We start from the raw sequence: 6,000 nt of genomic DNA on the forward strand, positions 1-6,000 counted from the left end.
TCTATTTCAGTTTGTTGTAAATAACTCCAGCTCGTGTGCAATTATCCAACAATAAAGCATTACTCTAGATCCACAATGCTCATTTATGGTCATTGCTGCTGTTTTAAAGAATAATTTAGGTTTATTACCGCACGGTTTTTATTGTTTTTTTTGCCATTATTTATATTAGCAATAATATACTTGTGGTAATTTTTAAGATGCAGGGATGCGGTGGCATCGCTAAAGTATGTCATGTGGGGGGGAAAGTATGAGCAATCAGGGTAAACAAACAACAAGGTTTTAATAAACTCTCAGATTTGTCAGACTAGACAAAAAATACAGTATAAAATTACAAAAAGTTATGATTTAAGTGAGGAAATATTGGTGCCAGATAAATACCAAATTGCAGTATTATTGTAACCAACAAAAATCATGGCCACAACTACAAAGTAAGACTCGAGTTGCAATAAACTGGAATCATCCTTTAATTCTACATGTAGTGGGACAATGTTTCCATTAATATTAGACTTCCTCTTGGCCTGCTTGAGTTTAGAGATGATTATGGCTTTATAAACATTCAGGCTTGGCACCAGTCAGAAGGAAGAAGTAGATTAGATCAGGACAACTCTCTGTGTTTTACAGGTTTTTACTATGAAAGCCTATAGAAACTCTCTCTCCCTCTCTTTCATGCTATAAAAACTATAATAGTCCTGAGCCGCAGCAGTACTGCAGCTGTGTTCGCGGAGCCGTGCGCAGACTCCTTCTGACACTAACTGATGTTTTACAGAGACAAACTGCAGAGAACAGCAGGATCCATTTGGACCAGCGCCCACATCTGGAGAAGATGAGAATAGACGAGTGGAAAAGAGTGCTGAGATATAGAGTATGGCAGAAGGGATAAAGCCGTGAGTTCAATGAAAGAGAAGAGAACAGAAATGGAAAGGGGTGAAAAGAGGAAAAACATAATCCAGTGTAGAAGTAAAAGCTAATAAAACCTGGGATATGTCTGCTGATGTAATGCCTGTCTCGCTTGAAGTTTGATAAGATGTATGCGCTGCAAAAAGAGCAGGTTTTGGCCCACTGGTACAATTAAACTACCTGTGAATCTGCACCATGTTCCAGGCAGCAGACCAATCGTCTCTGCATCAAGACATAACACTGACAGATGAACCTGGGTGAAGTGTGTTGAGTGGCTGACAAGGAAGTTTGAGACGTGCGTCTGGACCTTTGGTCAGACGTCTAATCTGTCTGAAAGAGCTCAAGGGTGACAGTTGGAGTATAAAAGACAAGTTAAGTGGAAAATTAGGGAGACAAAGAAACCTAAAAAAAGAGAGCAGTTGCGGAGAAGAGTGAGGCAAGTGAATGATGAGGTCTGGATCTTTGCTAATGCTCCAATGAGTGATCGCTCCTCTACTGTCCCAGTCAGGGATGAATGGCTCTCTATGGACAAAAAGCTGCAGGCCTAAGTCCTGGCTGAATCCGATACTCGGCACGCTCTTCCCAACTGTTTTTCATGTAGTCCTCAACAGAGTGACTTGCATTTTGGGAGACTTAGGCTGTATTTTTACAGACAGAAAGTAGTCAATCAATACTCAAAAAAAAAAAAAAAGCAGAAAATTAGTGATTTGATGTAGTTATTTTTTTGTGTATTACAAATTCAGATGTTTGGCAGATGCTTAAGTAAAGTCAGGTTGTGTTTTGAGGATTTTTCCACTGCTTAATGCTCTAAAAGTCTAGTATCTAACATCAGACTCTAAAAGAAAACTGTACATCTTTTCCTCAGATAATGTACCTTCAGATGTCACTAACATTCGAAACAGACACAGTCAAGCCTTGTTCTTGTTGTATAAGCTTGACTTTTGTCATATAAGCTGTGCATGGATATATTTTTTCTTAGTAATAATTGATTGTACTCACTGACTGTATGTGAAGATGGACGAACCTTCCAAGACATCACTAATAGGTTTCTAAGGGAAAAGGTTTTGAACCTCAGTGTAGTGCCTCCAGCTTTCACCATCTTTACAAGGACCTGACTCCCCCTAACTTATGCCTACTTTTGGCCTTTATGCAATTTAAATTAGTGAGTTATGTAAATATTCACCCCTTGTACAGTTGTCATTAATGAGGAACTAGCCAAATAGAGACCAAAACTTTTTTTTTATACCAGACTGTAAACATGTTCATGTTTGCTGTAAAGTTGAGCACTTAGTTAACATATCGGCCTTTGGGTCTGGACATGAATTCTTTGCCTTGTTTATCAAATTTTTTTTCTCTGCAAGCGTCTGTGTTTTCTTACATCAGGTGGGATGTCAGAGCTCCCTACAAAAAAAAGGAGAAAAGAAACAAAACGCACTGCCGGTTTTGCAAGTTTTAGCTCATTAGCTGCAAATTGTGTAGACTTTGCATTTGCCACAGACCACTTTCCAAAGTGAACCACAGTCCTGGCATTTACCATCTTCCATGCAGGCACTACTTTTACTTTAATCAAATAAAATATAAAAATAAACTTGCAAAACCACCACTATTATCATTTGATGTCATAATGTCCACTGTGGGATATACTTTTCCTTAACTTCAGCCCATAGCTGTAAATGCTGCATCATCCAAAAACAACTGGCAAATAAAGGGACACTGACTTGAGTGTCTGGCTTTAAAACATCACATAAAGAAAGAGAACAAACTTTGACCTTTAAGTTATAGATCAGGCCCTTTTACAACGAGACCACCCTGCCATGGGCACTATACACCCCTCCATCTAAAAGTCTGTATAAATGTGCAAGATTCATATGGCAGCAGAACCAAAAACATCATGCAGGCAAGAACTCTGCAAACATATACTGTACTTAACAGCAAGAGAGATTTAGAAGTTGAAAGGTACGGTGTGGTGTGTGTATTTGTGTTGCTATGTAGTTGTATGTTTATCACAGCGGGATACCTCCGGAGAGTACAGTGAGGAATAGTCGTGCAGAGCCGAGACTTGCTGGCTGGTCATGGATCAGAGCGCAGGCTCCGGTGTGGGAGGAATTCCTCCTTGGCAAGAAAAGTCGTCTAGCCTACCAGATCTCTTGATTTAAGAAGACACGTCGAATATGTGTGTTTACTAGATTACCTTATTGGCTTTAAAACCATGCTGCGTTTTTAAGCTGAGATAAGTGCTGCAAGTGCGGAATGCAGCAACAAATTGGAAGAGGAGTTTATCTATTCTGATGCAACCTGCTGGCCTGTGTAGTGTAAACTTAACATTGTTGTTGTGCCATCAGATAGACTGACAGGGGAAAAATGTACTGACGACAGAGCCAATGCTTCTAAGCTGCTGTTTTTTGCAGGAGGGTTGATGTGATTTTCTTCTGCTACACATTTTAAAATGTCGTGCTTTGACATTAGTTCCATGTAGTCCAACCTTGGAGTTTTGTCTCTGCTTTTGTTTTGTTCCTTTGCGTTTTTTTCTATGCTCAACATTTCGAGTCTGGAACCACATAACCACAGTATGTAACAGCAGAAAACCCCAAATCTCTATATCTTTTATTTTATAGCTCCCATGGTTTCCATGAAAGTGTGCTTGCATAGCCCTTTTCTAGTACAACCTGTGTTTGTCTTGCATATTTTTTTCCAGCATGAAGAATCCATACCATACTGCTTGGGGTTTTTAAATTTTAGAGTGTGTGGAGAATCAATGTCCTGCTCTTCTTCTTGTTCCCAGCGTCTATGCAAGGCCTTTGCATTCCAAGTCTCCATTTAAATAATTATTTCCAAGTGTATTCATGTATACTGTGCCTAACCTCTGAATTTCAAATAACCCTGACAAACACAGTCATGCCTCCTCTGCTGCTTTATCCAGGGTGGAACACCCTTTCCCTTGTGTTTGTAGGGGTTAGACTTTATGGGGTAAAGATAGAGGTGATGATGAAGTCACCCTAAGACCAGGTGGGCGGTCATGGGTGTTTAAATCCCTTTAATTAGATTTAGTGAAAAGGATGGGGTCATCATATATGCATGTGTCTGTGTGTGTGTGAGCATGTACACAATTACCCAGTTCTCATCTCCACAGGTGGCTAATCCATCACAGACAGCCAAGAAGATATGATGAACACTCAGACATGAGCATAGATCCCAAAGATAGCATTAGTCTCAACACGGTACTCCATAGGAAGTCCCAAGCAATGATCTAAAACCCCCAGGTGTAAACTCTGACCAAAGAAAGAAGTACAGTATGACCCCTATAAAACCATAATTGTCTGGCCATGGTAATGCAGTGACTAAAAGCCCTGAAGCTGAGCTGTTCTAATATTCGCCTGTTTTTACTTTCCTATAGGAGCAACAGTGTGAGTCAAGGTGGTAGTGTTTCTGTCTGTCTATAGCCAGTAGGTAAGGTAATGGTGAAGACATGTGTTGGTGGAATGAAAGGAAGGACATTGCAGAGCGGATGTCTGTTATGTTGGTCCTGTCCTCTGTGGGGTTCAGGGCCAGGGCAAGTTCAAGTGTAGGATTCCGATGTGTAATGAAATCATTAAACAACAAGCACAGACATAATAAACGTATGTTATGCTTCTGTCTTTTTCTTGTTATAGTCCCCTTTTTTTTTAGAAGTTAGTTGGGGTGGAAAACACATCGCCAGTGTTTATGGAGCTATAGAAAAGCAGAGTGTTAAATACGATAGAACGATATTAATGCAGAATATTAGAGCCACCATTGATGAACAAAATGTTTTCATCAATGGTGAAGGTTTTCGGGAATAATGTATTAGTTTCCATCCTGTTATTTATTGGGTCATTTAGAATACCTGTCCGGTTAAGTGAATCAAGTCAAATGTTGTTAAGAAGTAACCTTTTTCTAAAAGTATTACTAGTCATGTCCTGTACAGATATTGTTTAATTTAACGGACACATGATATGGGCCCCAAAGGTGGCTCTGTCATATCCTATTGGGATAAAGAAGTGCTGCTCCAGTTGATCCTGACTTGTCTTAAACAAGTGAGCTCTGACCAGAGGCCGTTAATTGCCCCAGAAACCTTTGTCATGATGGCCCATTGCTAGCTAAACCACCACAAAAGCTCTCTGCTTGCTATCACAGAACCCGAGTGACCCCCTCTTTGGGTGGCTACAATATTAAATGGTCAGAGGTTCTACCTGGTGGGGCAACCAGGTACAACAGCTAATCTACAATTACTTGAAATGTGTATTATCTCTGGAAATGGGATTGGATTGGATTGCGGGCCAAACAGAGAACTTGACCAGGACATTGCCCAATATTAATTCTTGATTTTTTATTTTTTTTAACACTTCAGGGCTTTGCTCTCATAATATTACAACATTCTCCACACTAAAGACTGACAGAAATAAGCTGTGATTGTAAAGATCTTTGTATTGCATTGTGTCTTATATCCAGTACACCAACGTAAAATGTCTCCTGTCCCAGCGAGTTTCTAGAAAATCAAACAGTTCAGATACTTTACTGTTGCCCCACCAGAGGAGACTGTATGACAGAGACTGAGTGATGTCATGAGGCCTCCTGGATCTTGGCTGGTCTTCAAGGCTCGGACATCTGAGCAAGAATGCTGCTTTTTAACAAGCACCATAAACGCCACCAAACAATGTTATGGACCAGTGTAAAACTTCAGTCAGAGGCAGGACCCCAGAGCACACAGGACATTTCCCTTTTGTGTTTTGCGAGGAAATCTTTGTTGTATTATAGGATTTCTGGGTGTTTTAAGAGGTTTTGTCAGAACATACAATGTATATTTGTGTAGGAATGTTTTTGTATTTGTCTAGCAGAAAGAAGGATGTTAGGTAAATGAGACTGGACGGGTCAAAGGTTAGGTCAAGACAATCCTTTGTAGGAGGAAAAATGGAGTAAGGCTTAATGTCTGAGGTGTGTGTTTAAGGGGCTCCCCCACTGTGATGTGTGTGTCAGTCTGGATCATATTTAAATGTCAGCTGAAAAGCAGTTTGTGTCACTTGACCTTCCAACATCCATTAAAGTGCCTTTGTTGAACTCTGAACCTGACACACAACCTCTGTCAAC

General features: G+C 40.2%; 1 protein-coding gene across 1 annotated transcript in view; it reads left to right on the forward strand.

Moving 5' to 3' along the window:
• The window catches only part of dchs1b (dachsous cadherin-related 1b), an 87,883-nt gene that overhangs the window by 59,924 nt on the left and 21,959 nt on the right, over window positions 1-6,000 (forward strand). The gene's annotated exons all lie outside the window — the stretch shown is intronic.

Source organism: Stegastes partitus, unplaced genomic scaffold (assembly GCF_000690725.1).
Source record: "Stegastes partitus isolate 25-593 unplaced genomic scaffold, Stegastes_partitus-1.0.2 Scaffold822, whole genome shotgun sequence".
NCBI lineage: Eukaryota > Metazoa > Chordata > Actinopteri > Pomacentridae > Stegastes > Stegastes partitus.